The sequence below is a fragment of the Musca autumnalis genome, unplaced genomic scaffold, assembly GCF_047663935.1.
Source record: "Musca autumnalis isolate F117 unplaced genomic scaffold, ASM4766393v1 scaffold_2, whole genome shotgun sequence".
NCBI lineage: Eukaryota > Metazoa > Arthropoda > Insecta > Diptera > Muscidae > Musca > Musca autumnalis.
In genome coordinates, this window is record NW_027411755.1 from 15,806,601 (window position 1) to 15,829,899 (window position 23,299).

At 35.0% G+C, this 23,299-nt stretch overlaps 1 protein-coding gene across 1 annotated transcript in view; it reads left to right on the forward strand.

Annotated features, from left to right (window-relative positions):
- The window catches only part of LOC141393764 (uncharacterized), a 54,116-nt gene that overhangs the window by 24,340 nt on the left and 6,477 nt on the right, over positions 1–23,299 (forward strand). The window contains exon 2 of the mRNA XM_073967216.1: positions 4,522–4,599. The gene's annotated coding sequence lies outside the window, so the exon portion shown is untranslated. The remainder of the gene's footprint in view (positions 1–4,521; positions 4,600–23,299) is intronic.

Below are 23,299 nucleotides of genomic sequence, written 5' to 3' on the forward strand. Positions count from 1 at the left end.
GTGATTCTATCCATAGAAGGACCCTTGAAATCTATGTGTAGAATGACCCTTAGAAATTGTTTTTGCTGATAACAAAATATATCCTCAACTTATTCAATACTCTAGAAGGCCCTTGAAAGGGCTTCTGTCTATGAAAGGCCCATTGGAAGTGACTTCAATGTATAGAAAAAGGGGTTTCTCTCTATTGGGGTCGCTTGTAAGGACCTTTCGTCTACAGTAGACCCCCTTGAAAGGAGATTCTATACAAATAAGGACTCTTGAAAAGGCTTCTGTCTAAAAGGCCCCTTGAAAGTGACTACTTATCGAAAGAAGGTCCCTTGAAAGGGCCTTATATTTACAGGATATTCCTTTTAAGGGGCCTCTACTTATAGAATGTCCCTTGTAAGGGTATTCTACCTACACACGACTCCTTGAAAGTGGCTTCAAGCTGTAGACGACCTCTTGAAAGGGTCTTCTACCAATAAGAGACCCCCCAGAAAGATGGTGTTATTATTTAAATATAAAAGGCTTTTATCCGTAGAAGGACCATTGAAAGGGCCATTTGTTCATAGAAGGTCCCTTTAAATGGTCCTTTATCTATAGAAGGCCCTTGATAGAGGCTTTTATCTACAAACGACACCTTGAAGGGAATTCTATCTACAGAACACCCCTTATACATTTTTTTCTGAAACAGGCCCTTGAAAAGGCCCATTGAAAGTGACTTCAATGTATAGAAAAAGGGGTTTCTCTCTATAGGGCGTCGCTTTTAAGGAACTTTTGTCTACAGAAGACCCCTTTAAAAGGGATTCTATCCATATAAGGACGCTTGAAAAGGCTTCTGTCTAAAATGACCCTTGAAAGGGACTACTTATCGAAAGAAGGTCCCTTGAAAGGGCCTTATATTTACAGGATAGCCCTTTTAAGGGACTTCTGCTTACAGAAAGCCTCTTGTAAGGGTATTCTAGCTAGCTAGCTAGCTACGACTCCTTGAAAGTGGCTTCCAGCTATAGACGACCTCTTGAAAGGAGCTTCTACCAATTGAAGACCCCCAGAAAGATGGCGCTATTATTAAACACCACAGAAACAGGCTTTTATTCGTAGAAGGCCCAATGAAAGGGTAGAAGGCCCCTTTAAATGGCCCTTTATTTATAGAAGGCCCCTTTAAATGGTCCTTTATCTATAGAAGGCCCTTGAAAGAGGCTTCTATTTATAAACGACACCTTGAAGCGAATTCTATTTACAGAAGACCCCTTCTACATTTCTTTTCTTAAGCAGGCCCTTGAAAAGGACTTCTATCTATAGAAGGCTCCGTGAAAGCTCCCATAAAGTGGCTTCTAGATATAGAAGGCTCCTTAAAAGGGGTTTTATGTAAAAAGAAGACCCTTTGAAGCGGTTCCTATGCATAGAAGGTATCATGATAGGGGCTTCTACGTATAGAAGACCTTTCGAAAGGTATTTCCATGTATAGGAGGCCCTTGAAATATGCTTATATCTATAAATGGTCCCCTGAAAAGGCTTCTATCTATAGCAGAGCACTGCAAAGTGGCATCTATCTATAGGAGGCCCATAGAAAGTGGCTCCTATCTGCAGAAGGCTCCTTGAAAGACGTTTATATCTAAGAAAGCCTCTTTCTAGTGGCTTATATAAATAAAATACATCTTTAAAGGGGCATCTATCTTCATAAGGCCCCTTGAAAAGGAACTGCCTTTAATTGAAAACCATATAACGTGGCTTATAAATATAGAAGGCTCCTTAAAAATCGGCTTATGACGAAAATTAATAAAACACCCTTATATTTTCGGTACATTGACAGATTTTCAGCGACTCTTAATTTTTTTTGTGGGATTTTCTATAGAACACCAGAAGGTATTTTTTTATAGAACACTCCCCATAGTACACCATACTGGTTTCCTATAGTGCTAACGAAACGCCACCTACTGGGGGGAAATTGAATTCACAGACCCACACCTCTTTAAAGCTAACGGGTGGCACTGTTTCGTTGCGACAATATGCTCACTTTAGCCATGAAAAAACTTCTTTAGTGCATGATCGCTTCATTACGAAGAACATGTTTAATATACCCTTCCGTTTTTCGAACCATATACAGATTTTCTGAATGACTTTTTATAGATGCCCAGGATACCTTATTTTAGAAGATCATGCTTTAATGGTTTATACGAAAGTAGATGAATCGTAGGAATGGAGATAGATTGACCTTACCTGCACAAAAAATGTCCTAAAGATAACCAGTATGACACTTGAGTAGAAAAAAATAAAAAAAATGGACTTTGCAAATAGTCTATTGTAGATCAGAGGGCCTTCTATAGAAACACACAAGTTTTTATTGTAAATTTCCTAGAGGAGGCCGTACGATTTTATTATAGCAAAGTCCCAAACCACGCCATAACTAATGGGTGAGACTGTTTCGTTGCGGTAATACAAAGCACAGGGTAACATAATGGACAATTTGCCCATTTTAGCCAAAAAAAAAAAAACTGACGTCGATCATAATGATCGCTTCATTATGACAGACAATTTATAAAAACCCTTAAATGTATAAACCATTTCCAGTTTTTCTGCGACTCTTCAATTTTGAAATAGAATATTTTTTTCAAGAAATCCAGTGGACCACAAAAAATGCAAGACTCCCAAAAAGTCTATTTGTAGAAAATCCGCAGTTTTTTATAGAAAGTTCCCAATAGAAGACCATACAGTTTTCTTATTGTCCTAAAGAAACGCCTCCTATTGGGTGAAATTCAATTCGCTGGCACTAGTAAAGACCCAAACCGTTCTATAACTAATGGGTGACACTGTTGAGTTGCTTTAATTAGTCGCACCGGGTAACATAATGGATAATTTGCTCACTTTAGCAAAAAAAAAAAAAAAAAAACTCTTCGATCATAATGATCGCTTCATTATGAAGACAATTAATAAAAACCCCTTAAATGTTTAAGTCATTTCCAGATTTTCTGCGACTTTTCAATTTTGAAAGAGAATAGTTTTTCAAGAAATCCAGTGGACGACAAAAAATGCAAGACTCCCAAAAAGTCTATTTGTAGAAAATCCGCAGTTTTTTATAGAAAGTTCCCAATAGAAGACCATAAGGTTCTCTTATTGTCTTGAATAAACGCCGCCTATCGGGGAAAATTCAATTCGCTGGCACTAGTAAAGACCCAAACCGCGCCATAACTAATGGGTGACACTGTTTCGTTGCTTTAATTAGTCGCACAGGGTAACACAATGGACAATATGTTCACTTTAGACAAGAACAACTTCGTTGGAGAAGAAAGAATCTTCTTAATTCTTCAAACCATTTTCTGCGATTTTGATTTGAAGGACTTTCTATAGAAAAGGGCTAAAAATTAAGCAATCTTTATCTTTTAGAAGATTGAATGAAAGACATTTCTTGGGAAAATCAGAAGATCTTCGTGTAAAACAGTATGATGTTTCTTATAGAATCTCAGCAGATTTTTCCTCCTAGATGTTTTAGAAAATCTCTCTTGAGTAGAAGCCTCTAGCATCACGACATCGATAACCAAAAAAAAAAAAAAAAAACACCAGGCGAAAATCCATACCACTTCCAAGAGTAGAAAAGAACACAACCTCCCAGAGGATTTTTGAAATATATTTTTAAACTCATCTCCAATTATAGTTTTTTTGTGCTTTAAAAAATTTACAAACATTTAAAATTATCCTTCAAATAGTTTACTTAATTATTCTTGAAAATTCCATGGTTTGGTAATTTTGAAATTTGTTCTTGTTTACCTTAAATATTTATCAATATTTGGTTTCCTTCTCTTCCTCCACACAGCATTATTTTGGCATATTTTCCATTTCAAAAACATCTGTTTTTTTTTAAATGTTTTTTTTTTGTTGATGGACATATTTTTTCGAAAACAAATTAAAGAAATTGCTCATAAACGATTTAAAAATTCTACATTTTTAAATCTAAATACAGTTTGCCATAAAAGATTTTTTACAGGGACTCTTATGTGACATGAGGCGAACTTCTCTGAAGAAACTAAGTCTTGTGACTTTATAAAAACATATATGACTATACAAATCTAAATAGGCCAAAGATCTTGGACATTTCTCTAGAAATATCTTTCTTCTTCTGAAATTATATGTGTCTATTGGGCAAACACTTTTTTGATCCACTGTATTGACATATATTTTTTGTCCTCGTTAATGTTGTTGTTTTTCTTCTTTGTGGCTATTTTTAAGACATTTTCCACAGATTTTTTTTTCGTGTTTGCATTTTAAATGAGGAAAAAATACAGCTTTTTACCTATTATTGCGCGTTTATCATGAAAGCAGATTTTCTTATTTAAAGTCTAAAATTAGTTGAACGTTGTTTCTTATTTTTGCCTGAAATTCATGCTTGTGCAATTTTTGTCGAACATCAGCAGATTTCTTCTACTTTAAATGGATCATAAATTGTGATTTCTTTTATTGATAGCCATAATTGCAATTTATTTTGTCATAATTGTTGTTTTGGCTTTACTAATTTGTTTTAATTTTTGTTCTCTTTTTTTCTTGCAGCTGGTTCGACCTGTTCCTACATCTATGGAGTTTCATCTAGACAGTGCAGAATACTGCCAGGCACAGCACAAATAAAAAGTAAGTAGTAAAGAAATGTGGCAATAGAAATGTGGACTCAAAGACCCTGGGGAAATTGGAATATAAAAATACCAAGAAAAGTTTCGAGGCGTTTCTCCAACTCGGTGAATATTTGAGAAACGCCACCTATAGGGAGAAATGTAATTCACTAGTACCAGCAAATACCCAAACCGCTCTATAACCAATGGGTGACACGGTTTCTTTGGATTCATTCTGTTAGAAAAACTTGTGGATCCAAAGCCTAGAATGAAAAATGGAAATAAAAAATCACAAGAAAATCTTTCAGGAGTTTCTCAGTCATTAAATAATGGCAGTGATGCTACCTTAGTCTATAAATAAATATGAAGTTTGTTTTGACGTGTTTTTTGCGATTTGTATTATCCTGAAGATGCAATTTATCGAAAAATAAAGAACTAATTAAGTAAAAATTGACCTCGAACTTGAAAAATCCAATGAAAAGTTTCCAAGGAGTTTTTCCATCATCGAATGTCACTTGGTGAATAGTCAGGAAACGTCACCTACTGGGAGAAATGTAATTCACTATAACTAGCAAAGACCCCAACCGCTCCATAACTAATGGGTGACACTGTTGCTCTCCATTATTAAGTAGCACAGGGTCACACAATGAACTCACTTGAACAAACAATAACTCCCTTAGCATCCGACCTTTTCATTATGCCGGAAAAGGATTTCTAACCAATTACAGATTTTTTTCTGAAGATGCAATTCATCGATTTATGAAATATCGAAAAATAAAGAACTAATTAAATAAAAACTGACCTCGAGCTTGAAAAAATCGCATGAAAAGTTTCAAGGAGTTTTTCCATAATAGAATGTCACTTGGTGAAAAGTCAGGAATAGGAGAAATGTAATTCACTATAACTAGCAAAGGCCCAAACCTCTCCATAATTAATGGGTGACACTGTTGCTTTGCATTAATAAGTAGCACAGGGCTACACAATGAACTCACTTGAATAAAAAATAACTCCCTTACCATTTGACATTTTCATTATGCCGGAAAAGGATTTAAGACAGACACACAAAAATTTCTAACCAATTACAGATTTTTTTCCTGAAGATACAATTCATCGATTTGTGAAATATCGAAAAATAAAGAACTAATTAAATAAAAACTGACCGCAAGCTTGAAAAATCCCATGAAAAGTTTCAAGGAGTTTTTCCATCATAGAATGCCACTTGGTGAATAGTCAGGAAATGTCATCTACTGGCAGGAATTTAGTTCACTAGCACCAACAAAGACCTAAACCGGACTATAACTAATGGGTGACATGATGTATACAAGCATTCTTTTAAAAGAATTGCGGATACAAAACCCAGAATGGAAAAAATTCCAGAAAAAGTTTAAAAGAGTTTCTTCATCATTAAATACATATCGGTGAATAACCAAGATGCGTCACTTATTGGGTGACATTTAATACACTATAACTAGCAAAGACTCAAACCGATCCATAGCTAATGGGTGACACGGTTTTTTTGCATTCATTCTGTTAAAAGAATTATGGACCTAAAGCCTAGAGGAAAAAATAGGAACAAACAAGTTTCGAGGAGTTTCTCCGTCATTTAACTCGTGATTAGGAAACGCCACCTATTGGGTGAAATGTAATAAACTATAACTAGCAAAGACCCAAACCGTACTATAACTAATGGGTGACTCGGTTTCGTTGCATTTATTATGTTAAAAGAAATGTTTACCAAAAGCTGAGAACAAGAGGTAAGAATAAAAAATGCCTAAGAAAGTTTCAAGGAGTTTTTCCATCATACTACTCGGTGAATAATCAGAAAATGCCATCTACGGTGAGAAATATAATTCAGTAGGACTGGCAAAAATCCAAACCATTCCATAACTAATGGGTGAGATGGTTTCGTTGCATAATTAAGTAGCCCAAGGTAACACAATAGACAATATGCCTACTTCAGCAATAAATATTTCCGTAATGTCAACTCGTTTCATTAAAGACTAGTGGGAACTACGGGAACAACAACATTTTCGAGGAGTTTATCCGTCATTAAACTCGTGAATAATTAGAAAACGCCACCTACTGGGTGAAATGTATTACACTATAACTAGCAAAGACCCAAACCGTACTATAACTAATGGGTGTCTCGGTTTCGTTGCTGAAAAGAAAAGATGTGCTGAAAAGAAAAGATAGAAAAAAGAGACAAAAAATAAAAAGGAAGCTATGAAAGTATAAAAGAATTAATTCAGTAGAAAATTTTAGAATGGAAAAATAGTTTTAAAGAAGTAGAAAAAGTTTGGTTGGTGATGGTTGGTAGAATATTTGAAATATGGTTCACGTGTTCTGGTTGCGCAGTCTCAGCCACTTCAGATTTCTGACGATGTTGTAGATTACAGCAGGTTCCACAGTTGAATAGAAGGTTAGACACGGTGGAAATTGAACACCCACTAATCTATGGCGCCTACGAGCCAGGGCTGGACACCGACACAGGAGGTACTCGATCGTCTCCATCTGCTCCCCATCCTCACAGAGTCTGCAATAGTCAGTAACATCCTCATCCCATTTAATGGTAAAGGCCCTGATATAGCAGTGCCTAGTGATAACTCCCGTCATTACTTTAACTTCAGCTTTACTCAGGTTCAACAGAGAACTCGTCCTTTTGACTGACAGAGACGGCCAAACAGATCTAGACACAAAACACCTAGGTTCATTATGCCATAATTCACTGGCTCTTTCGTCAGAGAACGTTTCGATTCTTTGGAAAAAGTGACAAATGGATGGTTTGATGGAGTCGGCGATTGCTAGATCTGTAGACTGTGATCCTCGTGTAACTAATTCATCTGCTCTTTCATTACCCATATAGTCGCGGTGTCGTTGTACCCAGCATAGCCGATAGCCGTTAGTTTACGTTTCCAAGGCTGTTCTACACTTAACGACGACATCGGACTTCATGTTGCAGGATTTGATGGCTTTAAGAGCCGCTTGACTATCCACAAAGATAGTCGCCGATTCAAAGATTTCTGCATCCAAACTTTTTATCAATTCCGCTGCCTTCCAAATCGCGAAGATTTCAGCCTGGAAAACACTACAGTTGCTATCTAGGCTGTAAGCGTACTCAAGAGATAGCCTTTCACAGTAGACGCCAACCCCCGTACCTTCCTCCACCTTGGAACCGTCTGTATAAAAAGCCAGAGCGTCGAGTGGGCCTATTCTGTAACTTTTATCGATTGAAAAGTTGTTAAAATTTCTTTTGTTTTTGTAACAACTACAAAACAAACAAATGAAATTGTTGTAAAATAAACAATGAGTAAAGTTGTTAAAAAGTTACAGAATAGGCCCCCAGAGGTTGGTTACTGTGGTTCCAGTCGTCTCTACTAGGTATAACGACATCTGTATCGTCAAATCTCAGGACTGGTGATAAGGAAACGCCACCTGCTGGTAGGAACTGACTTGCCTAGAACTAGCAAAGACTCAAACCACTACATAACTATTGAATGACACTGTTTCGTTGCTGTAATAAGTAGCACAGGGTAACACAATGGACAATGTCTGATCGTTTTATCATACCGGAAAAGGATATACGGCCCTGTAATATTTTTAACCAATTACAGATTTTCTGCGACTCTTCAATATTTTTATTTTGATTTTTGTGCTTAATTTAGTATTTGATGTTGAGGTTTTTTTTAAGTTCTTTCTATTCATTGTCACTAACAATTTTCGCCGTTCTGGCATTTGGTGTTGTTGTCAAAAAAATAGCCGAAAAGAAAACAAGCATTGTGTCATGATTATGTGTCGCACAAAATTCATCCATTTAAAATACACCAAGCGCACATCCATCCAACCATCCCAACACCCACCATCATGACAGATATCTACGACATTGTTGGGCATTGGTAGATTGGCGGTTCATTATGGTCCTCTCGTTTAGTTCCAATAATGATTTGTGGCACTTATCTTTAAGGCACAAAAAAAAAAAAAAAAAAAAAAACAAAACAAATGAGATGGGATCGACCCTCCTTGTTTTGGTTGGTGGTTAATATAATTTACATTTAAATGGCGCACACAGAGTCGAAATATTCATTCAATATGTTTTCTTAGGTTTTTATTTTCTTTTCACCTCCTTCTCCCTCCCACTCACTGTCCTCTGAACTTTTTGCCACAAGAAACGTAAAACAAATGTTGCGAGTCTATGAAATGAGCAGTAGTAGGTATCACCAGTGGTCGTAGTAGCCATCCTCTTCGTCGTATGTTTCTTTCTATTCATTTATTATTCAAAAGGTTTGGCAATTTACCAAAATATTAGGAGATTTGTGATAATCAAAACAAAGAATATTATATATGCAGGTAAATAGCCATAGTAGGGTGAGGCGGAGGAGGATGGTGAGGTATACTGCCATCAAAAAAGAAACAAAACAATTGACAGCAAGCCACATACATATATAATACATATGGAAGAACATCAGGCAAATGCTAATCATACTTTAGTTGTTGTTCTTTTCTTTCGTCTCTTTTGTTTGGCGGGTGCTGTCAAACCCGCACAGAGTTATATTTGGCCATTCCCAAAACTATTTTGTTAATGTAATTAACATTTTGTCTAATATTTTGGATTGATTTTTGATTAGTCAATGGACTTTTTTGAATTGTATAGTGGAGTTTAATTGTTTGTTTTGTCTTAAGAAGTTACAAACGATCGCGGGGTATATCTCCAGGTGCGTACCTGAAATTCTACACATAACAAGAATGTCGCTTTAAGTAATGGGTGTTATTCTGAACGAAAATTCTCCGTGAGTTTTTGTTTTTTCGCCGTTTCAACTTAAGGGAGAAAGTGAAAAACTTCGCGGAGAATTTTTGTTTAGAATAACTCCAAATATTTGATAACCTAGTGTCATCTATCGTTTCATTTAAACATCGTCAGCCTGTAATTTCAAAATGGTGAGAAGCTTTGCTAATCCTCGCACCATAATTGCACCCTATAAATGTCTTCCAGTAGGTGTTGTTACATATTCATTCACCGATTTTTTTTAATAACAAAAAACCTCCTACATTATTCTAAAATAAAATCAAATGTGCCGCACTGTCCACAGATTAATTTATATTTTGTGTTCAAATTCGCAAAAAGACTTCTGAGGGTATATAACAAGAACTCCAAGTATCTTCAAGACTTTACAAAAGAAATCCTGATATCTTATAAGTTAATATTCTTGTCTTTTAAATAAGAATGGCGATTTAAGTAGTTTACGCTTACTTGATACCCTAGTGACATCTATTGTTGCACCTAAACGTTGTCACCCTGTGGTTCTGAAGCGGTGAGTATCTTTGCTAATAATTTCATCCTGTAGATGGCGTTCTCTTGATTACGCGTTATGTAGAATTTGAAATGTAAAAACCCTATTTTACGTTTAGAATCCTATCTATGTCGACCAATATCGGCCAAAAAATTAGAGGAAGCCTTCTAATTAAATTCTGGTCTCATAGAAGACCATAAGGCTTTATCATAGAAAGCCAAAAGGTCTCATAACGTATAAAAATGTAATCTAACGGAAGACCGATGGATCATCTCATAGAAAGCCAGAAGGTCTTCTCATAACATATTAAAAAGGAAACCAAAAAAAAAAAAAAAAAAAAAACGCGATGGACCATCTCACAAAAAGGCAGAAAGTTTTCTAAGTCTGTGTTTAGACACACAAATTTCTCGGGAAAGTAAATTGAGTTTTTTGGGAGAGAGCGGAGATGAAAGAGCTCCTCAATACTCTTCCCTATCCCCTATTGCCTAAAAACTGAATTTATTTTCCCGAGAAATTTGTGTGTCTAAACACGGACTAATGGAAATACAAAATGACTTTTAACATAAGGCCAAAACGTCTCTTAATGGAGTATCAGATGGACAGAACGGGTTTCTAAGGAAGACCCGTTGGCCTTCTAATAGAAGCCTAGAAGGCCTTCCCATAGAAGGCCACAAGGTCTTCTAATAGTAGAGGACCAGAATGTCATATCTGACCTTCTATTAGAAGGTGGAACGGTCTGCCATTAGAAGACCAGAAGGCTTTCTAATAGAATACCAAAAGGTCTTCTCCTAGAAGGTCTTCTAATGGAGGACCAGAGTAACACCTGCGGCGTTCTCATAGAATTCCAAAAGTTCTTCCCCTGCAATGTTTTCTACAGAAAGTCCAGAAGAATTTCTAAAAGAAGACCCGAAGATTTTTTAATGGGCAGACGACCTTCTCGAGTTGACAGAAGACCTTTAAAGGTCTTCTATAGTAGACAGAATATCTTCTATGATCTTCCCTAGTAGACAGACTACATTTTAAGGTCTTCTATAGTAGACAGAAGTCCTTTCGAGGTATTCTCTAGTAGACAGGATACCTTGTAAGATCTTCTTTAGTAGACACAAGTCTGCTTAAGGTCTTCCATAGTACACAGAAGGCCTTTTAAGGTCTTCTTTAGTACACAAAAGACCTTTTATCGTCTTCCCTAGTAGACAGCAGACCTTTTAAGGTCTTCTATAGTAGACAGAAGACCTTTTAGGTGCTTCTATAGTAGACAGAAGACCTATTAAGGTCTTCTATAGTAGGCAGAAGACCATTTAAGGTCTTCTATAGTATACAGACGACCTTTTATGGTCTTCTTTAGTAGACAGAAGACCTTTTAAGGTCTTCTTTAGTACTCAGTAGACCTTTTATGGTCTTCCCTAGTAGACAGAAGACCTTTTAAGGTCTTCTATAGTAGACAGAAAACCTTTTAAAGTCTTCTCTTGCAGTCAGAAAACCTTTAGTAGAAAAATAGACCTTTTAAGGGCTTCTCTTGTAGACAGACTACCTTTTCAGATATTATCTAGTAGAATGGAGACCTTGTAAGGTCTTCTAAGTAGACAGAAGACTTTTTAAGGTCATCTTTAGTACTCAGAAGACCTTTTATGGTCTTCCCTAGTAGACAGAAGACCTTTTAAGGTTTTCTATAGTCGACAGAAGACCTTTTAAAGTCTTCTCTTGCAGTCAGAAAACCTTTAGTAGAAAAATAGACCTTTTAAGGTCTTCTTTTGTAGTCAGAAGGTCTTTTACAGCAGACAGAAAGTCTTTTACAGCAGACAGAAGACTTTTGAGATCTTCTATAGTAGACAGGTGACCTTGTAAGATCTTCTTTAGTAGACAGAAGACTTTTTAAGGTCTTCTATAGTACACAGAAGCCATTTAAAGGTCTTCTTTGGTAAACAGAAGACCTTTTAAAGTATTCCTTAGTACCTTTTAAAGCCGTCTCTAGTACATAGAAAGCTTCAAAGGCCTTATATAGTAGACAGAAGACCTTCTAAAGTGTTCTCTAGTAGACAGAAATGCTTTTTTAAGGTCTTATTTAGTACTCAGAAGACCTTTTAAGGCCTTCTCTAGTTGGCATAAGACCTTACGGTGTTCTTTAGTACACAAAAGAACTTTAAGGTTCTCCCCAGTATACAGAAGGTCTTCTATAGTAGACAGAAAAACTTTAAAATCTTCTCTAGAAGACAGAAGACCTTTTTAGGCATTTTCTAGTTGACAGAAGACGTTTTACAGTCCTTCCTATTTTTGTTTTAAGGTATTTTATAGTAGACAGAATTCGTTTTAAGGTCTTCTATTCCTTAGTACCTTTTAAAGCCGTCTCTAGTACATAGAAAGCTTCAAAGGCCTTATATAGTAGACAGAAGACCTTCTAAAGTGTTCTCTAGTAGACAGAAATGCTTTTTTAAGGTCTTATTTAGTACTCAGAAGACCTTTTAAGGCCTTCTCTAGTTGGCATAAGACCTTACGGTGTTCTTTAGTACACAAAAGAACTTTAAGGTTCTCCCCAGTATACAGAAGGTCTTCTATAGTAGACAGAAAAACTTTAAAATCTTCTCTAGAAGACAGAAGACCTTTTTAGGCATTTTCTAGTTGACAGAAGACGTTTTACAGTCCTTCCTATTTTTGTTTTAAGGTATTTTATAGTAGACAGAATTCGTTTTAAGGTCTTCTATAGTAGACAGAAGACCTTTTTGCTAGTCCAATCAATTGGTAATTGTTAGAAATTATTTTGGCTTGTTTTACGGTCTCTGGCACCCACCTATCATCCCATAAAAACTGTGTCTCCCTGTGCTTTGGAAGTAGTGACGATCTTTGCTAATTTAAGTTAAATTAGTTTCAGCCTTTTAAGGAATCTATTGTCATCTAGAGTGTAAATTCTTTAGAAGTTCCATTTGGAGCTTTACAGTTTCATTGTTCGTTTACACTGAAGATAGTGAACCCATTCAGCCCAACCTTATCATGTTAAGGAATTTCCTTCACTTGCTTTAACTTCTTCTCAGAGATTAACATATTCATACTAAAGTATAAATGCTTAACCAGGAGCTGTTCCCAGAGAGTAAAAGTTCAACTAAAAACGATTCGTATATATAGGGTTCTTATAGCGTCTCTGGAAAAATGATGCCACCTATCCTTGCATTAAAAGTGTGTCTCCCTGTGCTTTGGGAGTGGTGACGATCTTTGCTAATTTCATTAGAATAAGTTTTAGTCATTGTTATCTACCACGATAGAATCTGAAGACCCAATTCTGGCTGTGAATTTTTCAAAATTACTTTCCGACATAATGAAAATGACGCTAAGGGATTCATTGTAGTTAAAGAGATAACATGGTGTCATCTATCATCTAATTAAAAATGTATCAAAGATATATAATACAATAAGATGGGACATTTCCATTGCTACTATACATCGGCAGATGGCGCTGGTGGTCTAACATAATGTGATTTTACAATAGTGTTACATGAAATTATGTTATATTTAACATAGTTCACATTGGTGTACGCTTTTGTTTACGTTGTGTTCTGTTAATTGTCTGTTATACATAAACGCCATCTATGCTTGAATATTAAAATTTGCTGTCCAATCTTTACCATTGTATGTCTTTGAATGTATCATCCTGTGGTTCGGGATTGGTGATGATCTTTACTAACCTTAGTACAGTAATTTTCAGCCATTTATTTTCACATGGAATTTTAGACCACTGGCGCCATCTGCCGATGTAGAGTACCAATGGAGATGCTCCTTCTTATTGTATTACATATCTTTGGCTTTACTCACTCCTGTCCAGAAGATGGCGTTTTTCCTCTATTTCAATAGCCTACTATTTTTAGCTTAAAATTCGATATTATAGATCATCTCAGAAAATTTCTTTGGATAATTGTCAACAAATTCTGATTCAAACAAAATTCCCCTTCCCCTCCATTACAATGTAATTATTTACCATTAAAATTAAGTAAAGTTATTCTTTACGGAATGGAGCAAATGAAAGATAAAAACTGCAGTATATTCATTGCCCGGAAATTTAATGTTCGAAGGCAGTCATTAAAAGTGAAAACAAAAGACTACAAAAATGAAATCATTTACACTTGGATGCCCTCAATTGCTGATTAAATCAGACATTACTTGGCATTACACATGGATGGCAGCAATAAACATGTAACCACCACAGTATGTGGAACAACAACAAAACAAAAAGAAAAACAATAATAAACTTCTATAGAGGCCAATTATTAACCACGGAACAAAGTGCAGACAGTGAATACTGTGAACTGGGAATATTGAATATAATTAAAATTATCATCACCTTCCTTTAAGGCAATTCGTAGGGAACAATGAAGTTTATCATCACCCTCTTTTAAGACAAACGATATTGAAGAATTCTTAAGTCCCATTCGATTCCTCATATCCACTTGCAACTGTACATTGGCCATGTGATTAAAAAACGAGGTCAAAGTACCCACATACCCATCAGCAAGCTGGCTGGCTGACTCATACCAACAATACCCCGCAATCATTCAATCCAAAGTCTAGTGAGTAGGGACCCAAAGTATACCACAAAAAAAAGGAAGAAGAACAAAACATATTCACCACATGCTTGCTCACTTGTCGCCACGTTCAAAGTTCATTGAAACTTAGCGTTCCACATGCTTCTGAGATTTTGTGGTTTCTCTTGTTTTCTTCGTTTACTTGTTTCCTTTCATCAAGAAGTCTTCGATCATGGCCACTAGCGGTCACAAAAGGTTATTAAACGACGCAAATTGTAATTTTTTCTACAATAAAAAGCTATTTGTAAAAGTTATCGATCGTTTCCACGAAAGGGAGACGATTGATAGACAAATGGTTTATTTTTATATTTTAGAAATAAAAAAACGATCACCTGCAGCATTTGCATTGTCATTAGTAAGACTATAAAAATAGTTCCCAGAACCCCAAACAGAAAAATTAATTACCAAATTAGAAAAAGAAATAGCAAGGGGAGAGTGATTAATAGATCAAAAAATTACAAGAAGCATTACAAAAGGTAAAAGGTGTTACTGGTGTTCTTAAGGAACAAATCAACGAAATGGGGGCACTAAAAGTCGCTCAATTGGTATTATCCAAGGCCAATTTAAACTATTTGTGTAGTTGCTGAGATTCGATGCAACAGTGGAATAAGAATGAATCGGTCTCGCTCTAAGCGTGTACAAAAAAAAAAAAATAAATAAATAAAATGTCAATTGTTAGGAATTATATAGGGCTCTCATACCGTCTCTGCCAAAATGAAATCAAAGATCATCACCACTTCCGACCACTGCACGATGGGGCCAACGACAGGTTTTCGAGGCAACAAATCACTGGGGCAAGCTAGACCTTCCAAATTTTGTACAGATGTTTATAATTGGCTTAGAAACTAATATGCCAAATATGGTTCATATCGGTTCATATATACATATAGCTGCCGTATATATGTTCGCCCGATTTCAAGCAATTGATGGACCAAACACGCAAATTCTGCCCAATTTTTATGCGATTTTGAAAATACCACGGAATTAGGACTACAAATAAGTTTGCCAAGTTATATTGAAATCGGTTCAGATTTTGATATTGCTACCATATATATTTTCGCCCGATTTTAGGTATTTGGTGAACCAATCCAGCTATGTATGTCCAATCTTGATGAAATTTGGAATGTGTGACGGATTTTGGTCTAGAAACATTTTTGGCAAATCATATTGAAATCGGTTCAGAATTGGATATAGCTCCCATATATATGTTCGCCCGATTTCAGGAAACTGATTGACCAAGCATGCAAATTCCATCAAATTACAATAAAATTTGGAAAATGTTACGGAATTCAGACTACAAATAAGTTTGTCAAGTTATATTAAAATCGGTTCAGATATAGAAGTAGCTCCCCTATATACATATGTTCAAATTTCATGGTTTTGTCTGTGGTTTGTTATAAGTTAATAAAAAAAGGTTCCAAATTTAGTAAAAATCGGCTAAGATTCCGCCTCAAAGGCCAAAGTTTGTCTGCGATATCTTTGAAATTATATATTATTATTATATACGTCTATTAAATTTTTCCGAAATCCAATTGGTAACATTAATGGGTTTCCGATTATTCGCCAACCAAAACAAAAAAATTTCCGTATTTTTAAGTATTACGACATCTGAAATCAGATTTTTATGAAAAGGCGCAGATAGGCGCAGCTAATTTTTTCACAAAATGATAGTACACATTAATACCTTTCACCACATATATATAATATCCTAGATCTACCTAGATCTCAAAAGTTATACTCCAGAGAACACATGGATAACAAAGCAAAATACTCCAAAAAAGACATAACACCTTAACTCAAAAATACATATACCACACATAACATTTTTATTATTTGTTAACACTATCTTATTTTATATACCCATTGAAGAGCTTTCCATGTTTAAAAAATATAAAAATGTTGAAATGTTCTTTTTGGCGCCTAAAATGGTTTCACTACTTATTTATAATGAATCTCGGAAAATGATGCATAAGAAAATATGTCACCATTGCCAGATCAGTATGTCGCTATGTGATGTTACCAGATTGATTTATTTTTTTATTTTTAGTGATTCAGAGTGTTGGCAATCGAAATCCGTTATTATTTTTTTCAAATTGTTCACTTCAAAAATTGACTTTTTGCCTCGAAAACCTGCTATTGGCCCCATCGTGCACTGGGTGACACTGCTTTCTTGCGACAATATGAATACCCTATTATCGCATGAAAACAGTGTCACCCAGTGGACGGAAATGGTGGTTGTATATAATAGCTTTAATAAAATAACTTTCAGGCATCTATTTTCGTCTAGCGTGTTACCTGGCGTTTACAAATGACAGTTTTCGGCAGGCAATAGAAAATATTCAAACTTGTTTCAGCAATACATTCATAATTTTTTTAAATATACATATATTGAGAAATGTGTTAATGTATTGATGGGAAAGGTTTGTGTCTTTGCTATTGTCTGAATGTAAACATCAGTAGTCAGATGAAGTATTAAAGAAAGCAACTAAGATTTCTCAGATTAACTATGTACAAATCAGGTCCAAATCATTTTGCTTCAAGTCTAGTATCGAATCACAGCAAGTACTGAAATCTTAACATAGCATTGGAAAATTTAAATCTAAAGGCCTGGGTACATAAGCCGCTCGGCTTTCTTGCTTAATTCATTTCTTGTAAAAGACCAAAGACCAATAGTGAAAGTCTTGACTAACGTTTGTGTTGTTATTTTGTCCAATAGAGGGTGTTTTATCTACCATTGTTTTCTGGTGGATCGGTTAAAAGAGTGGGGTCAGATAATCCTTCGTTCCATGTTGATGATACATTTATTTTATTCCACAATTATAGCAGTTTACTAGTCAAGATCCTTCTGTGACCATCGTTATATACGGTTTAAAGTATTACAACCACTACCGAACGACATCTACGAGGGAACGGCAAAAATTACCAAAGACATTTACCATAAGTATTACAATCAGCCTGTATTATAGTGTGGTGTGGGTCTCGGAAATGATGAACATTTTCTAGCAGTAGGTGGCGTTCTTTGTGGATGAGGATATTGATAAGGGAGCTTGCAAGTTGTGCAGAAGCAATATTAAATAGGCAAATTAATCCAGAGGTATAAGACCGTGCTAAAGATGAATCGAATGTTATAATTGATTAAGATTTCTTGATGTGCAATATTGCAACACCCTTCACAGATATTGATACTACGTCTAATATTACGATTACACTAGAGTTTTTTGCCGGGTTAACCCAATTCATGAGGATTTATTTGACGTTTGCGCTATGGAATTGACATTTGAAACTCAAACCGACAGGTTTTATCCGGTTAAGTGTAAGCGGGGTGTTAAGGCTACCTTCAGAGCTCATCTGTTACTATTCTTGAATGGAAATCACCGTGACCTTCAGGGACGTACGCAGGATTTCATTTCGGGGGGGGCCCACCTTGACCAAAAGGATTCTTATTTTAAAGGATTCTTAGTTGATTTAATATGAAATAATGACACAAAGTGTATAATTTCAATAGAGAGAGTTTACAATATTTTAGATATAACTTTGAAATTTGGAACAGAGTATTATAAATTAGACTTTGGATGTTTAGAATTGAAATGAACCATATCAGAACACGTTCAGTATAGTCCCTTTACAAAAATTTCGCCTGGTATTTTGATGTTTTTAACCAAATTATCGTACAGAATTGACGTAATAACTAAAAAATCTTTCAAATGAATATTACCCATGTAGGTTTACGTTTTAATATATCCCAGAATTTTTAACCACAGTAGCCCATATTTGGCATTTTCGATTCTATTTCAAAGATTTTCAGTATATCTTCCTCTTTAAAGTACATATCCATATATAACACATTAACTTCAGTCCCATTAAAAAAGTTTTGTCTTATTTTTGCCTTATTAAGCTATCAATTCAACATATTTTTACCGCGAGGACTGATTCTGATAAGAAGATCTATCTAAAAACCCTATTAATGTTGTTTGTATACCAATAATTAATTGAAATAAATAACTCCAAAAAAAGAATAACTCGAATCCGCGGGTGAAGATTGGACTTGTACCGAACTATTGTAAGATAATAATATTCTTTTATGTCATAAAAACACCAAAACTTTACTATTTTACCAGAAGTGATAGAGTCCATGCAACTAAAAAATTCAGAAAATTACATTTATGGTCTGCTCCAGTACTGCAAGAATCTACACATTTTTAATAGTAAAAATGTGTAGATTCTTGCAGGTTCTGGAACAGACATTTAGAAAAAACAGAAAACATTTTTATCAGGAGTCGGGCGATACCAACTACGACTTATAGACTCCGAATTCTACTCGCAGTACTGTTTGAGACTACGAAATCCACATTAGGTCTCGGCAAAATTTTAGCTAAGTCCTGACAAAATATGTTAAGTCGAACAACTCCATTCTATCTTAATTGTTTATGAACTCGATGACATTTAAAACTTTCCAAGGACTATGACTTCTGTCGGCACAGCGGAGACAAACTTATGAAAATTCATAACTTTTGTTTTCTCGAAAACAAGTTAAAAAGTATCAGTCGGGTTTGCCGACATAGATATAACCTCAGCCTGTGTGAGTTGAGACTTTAATCTATAGACAGATCGAATACGGGCTTCATAACCAAAATCTGTCTTAAAAATTGTGTAGTCAGCGAGTTTCAGAATTTCATGGCCTTTTTTGAACGTATAAACTTTCCGACAAAAATATCGAAACATTTGGGTATAAAACTTCACAATTGTGGGCGTTGCGAATAAATGCTTATGTTGAGCTCATAAATTTGACTTCAATAAGAGCGCAAAAGTTTTGCTCTTTTGTGGAGAAGATACCTAAAATAATAGTCCATTTTGGAAGTGGACCTAATTTTGGAAGTCATTCCTTTTGAAACAAAAACAGTGTCTGAGAGTGGACGAAGTAAACTCTGTTGCGGTGCAGCGGCGTAAAAATTGAAATTTTGGGTGTAAACTTTATGCTGATAAATTAGTTCTAGTTATTTCATGAATTAGTTTGAGTTAATAAAGAGTTTGATTTGTCATGAAAATCATATTTAAATACAGAATTTTCCATTTTCCAAACAAGACATGATAATGTCATGCCAAAGGGTAGGTGTAAATGACATGTCAAAGCATTGGTCAAAATGACATGCTTAGGATCCGACAATGAATGTCATCTTAAGATCCGAAAATGAATGTCATCTTATGGTGGTCACGCTCATATAAAATTCATGAGTGAAAATGCTAAAAAGATGACACGCCAGATCACTTGCACCCATGATTCAATAGCATCCTTGGCATCGAAGATTTTGCTGGGAACATATAAGAAGTCAAAGGCCATTATTTCGATGAGGTACATTTTTATCGTTAGCCTAAACGCCGAAATTACAGCAGATTTTAATGCCATTTAACCAATGATTGAGCATTAATTTCGTTTACGGTTGCTTTCAGCTACAACTTCGTTAATGATAGGAAAAAAATTCTGGTGGGTATGCTACTTATAGCAGATACTAGCACAACAATAAATTTTTCTCCATTAAATAAATAATAAAAAAATTAAGGTAGTAAAACAATTTTCTAATTGGTTTTAGAGATATACTCCACGGAAAACACTTGATATATCGAACATTTTGTCCAGTAAACATGTCTTTTCATGCACTTCCAATCCGCACAATACTAAACTCGTCATTTTTTGAATACAGAATGATTTTAAAGCCTCAAGACCTTTATATTCATTACAAAATTCCTCGAGCCTTTATTATTTGATTATGAAATTACATGAAATATAGAAGTAATTCAGATTTTACTGGAAGTTTTTCTCAAAAAGAGTATTCAAACAAAAAATTTTTAAATATTTCTTAGACAACTTGTTCATAAACTACATTTTTAGTACATAACCTTTAGAAGTTTTCTTTTCAAAATTCCAAAAATAAAAATTATTTTAGAGAAAAAAACGTAATAATTTGTTAAAGTAGCTCAAAAAATTGCAGTCGACCAAACCATTTCGGGGGGGGCCCGGGCCCCCAGTGCCCCCCCCCCCCTGCGTACGTCCCTGGTTACCTTCATTACGGATATTGGAAATCCAAGTCTTTCACTTTCTAAAGACTAAAGGCCGATAATTGATTTTTCTTTTCTTTGAAACTCTTAGAAAGGATGGTGGACCTAGAAATCAGAACAGTCTATCAACTACACCAAAGCAAAATCAGTGGACGTAGTGAGAGACTAAATTGTTGGAGTTATAAAGAAGTAATTTCAATTGGTCCAATCTAAACTTTTTTGGTTTTAATTAGAAGAATTTTGACGGTGTCGAATTTGGAGGGTATCTTCAGAGTTTTATTACAGGGCTGCTCAGAATTGTATTTAAGAGAAGTCTATATTTTCGTTTTTCATGAGTTATCATTAAAAATGTAAAATTTGTTAAACATAATAGTAACTCTAAAAAAATTCTAAGATGAATAAATTCAAATATACCTTAAAATAACTTCTGTCTAATAGGAAAGACTTTAAAAAGTCTTCTATCTACTATAGAAGTTCTTAAAAGGTCTTCTGCGTACTAAAGAAGACCTTAAAACATCTTCTGTCAACTAGAAAATACCTTAAAAGGTCTTCTGTCTTCTAGAGAAGATGTTAAACGGTTTTCTGTCTACTATAGAAAACCTTATAGGTCTTCTGTCTACCAGGGAGGACCCTACAGTTTTTTTGTGTGCTAAAGAAGACCGTAAAGTCTGATGACCACCAGAAAATACCTTAAAAGGTCATCTGAGTACTAAATAAGATCTTAAAAGCATTTTTGTCTACTAGAGAACACTTTAACAGGTCTTCTGTCTACTAGGAAAGACCATAAAAGGTCTTCCGTGTACTAAAGAAGACATTTAAAGGTCTTCTGTGTACTATAGAAGACCTTAAAAAGACTTCTGTCAACTAAAGAAGACCTTACAAGGTCTCCTGTCTACTAGAGAATACCTTCAAAAGGTCTTCTGTCTACTAGAGAATACCTTAAAAAGGTCTCCTGTCTGCTAGAGAAGACCTTAAAAGGTCTTCTATCTACTATAGATTTTCTTAAAAGATCTTCTGTCTACTAGGGAAGACCTTAAAAGGTCTTCTGTGTACTATAGAAGACCTTAAAAAGACTTCTGTCTACTAAAAAAGACCTTATAAGGTCTCCCGTCTGCTAGAGAATATCTGAAAAGGTCTTCTGTGTAATAAAGAAGACCTTTTAAGGTCTTCTGTCTACTATTGAAGACCTTAAAAGGTCTTCTGTCTACTATTGAAGACCTTAAAAGGTCTTCTGTCAACTAGATAATACCTCAAAAGGACTTCTGTCTACTATAGAAGACCTTAAAAGGTCTTCTTTCTACTAGGGAAGATCATAAAAGATCATCTGTCTACTAAAGAAGACATTTAAAGGTCTTATGTGTACTATAGAAGACCTTAAAAAGACTTCTGTCTGCTAAAGAAGACCTTACAAGGTCTCCTGTCTACTAGAGAATACCTTAAAAAGGTCTCCTGTCTACTAGAGATTTTCTTAGAAGGTCTTTTCTACTAGGGAAGACCTTAAAGGTCTTCTGTGTACTATAGAAGACCTTAAAAAGACTTATGTCTACTAAAGAAGACCTTATAAGGTCCCCTGTCTACTGCTGCTCAGAATTGTATTTAAGAGAAGTCTATATTTTCGTTTTTCATGAGTTATAATTAAAAATGTAAAATTTGTTAAACATAATAGTAATTCTAAAAAAAAGATTCTAAGATGAATTAATTCAAATATTAAAACAAACGTCGATGTGTTGTTGGATTAACAACACTTAAGAGAATTTTGCATTTACGGTAGCGTGAAGGCGCGAGCACCAATGTTTTACTATATCTATGGTAAAACTCCGGCTCTGAGGATGAAGATCACAATGACCTACATTCTCGAAGAATGGATATGCCGATAATTCTAGCGACCTTTTCTTTGAAACCATACTTTTTCTATCAATTTCCTCTGATTTATGCTCATTTTCCGTATTCAGGACAAATGCAAATATTTATAAGGCCTCTCTTCCAGTGGAGCAACTTTACATGTCAATCACCCTATTCCTATCCTAAGCATTTAAATAATGCTATGATTTAATAATTTTTGTCGTGTATAGATCCACTGGTCCTTCGATTTAAAGTTCGTTCCAAAGACATACAACTGTAAAGATTGGACATAATACATAATGCAGTTAAATTTTACTATTAAACTCTAGGTGACGCTTGTGGATAACAGAAACAGAACAGAACTCAATAGAATAAATGTAAACTATAGCATAACTTTGTCACAATATTGTAACATAATCCAACGCCATCTGCCGATGTATAGTAGCAATGGAAATATCCCATCTTGTGCTTGGTTTACAACCGTCAATTCCATTGCATAAACATCAAAAAAAATCCAATGGATTTCGGATGAGTTTTCATTTTACGTATACGCAAAGGATTGACAGTTGAAATCGAGTGGACTTCATAAATGTAAAAGTAGTATTATTCTGTTATATATATATATATATATATATATATATATATATATATATATATATATATATATATATATATATATATATATCATTCTTCGTATCAATTCGTATTCGGTATACCCAGTAGGTGGCGTTTCAAACATTGATGTGTTGTTATTCTTTGTAGGTGTTTACGACGGGCAATTAGACTATACAACGTTTCAGCTGAGTTTCTCTGGAGGAAAGTTGAAACTTTCTGTTCTAAATTAAATTGCCTAGCCACTCACATCTGCTATGGCTGATGACCTGAACATACAACATCGAAACGATGGTAACATATTGATAGAATATGTGGGACTTCGCTAGATATAATTTTTCAATACAGTACTTTTAGGTCG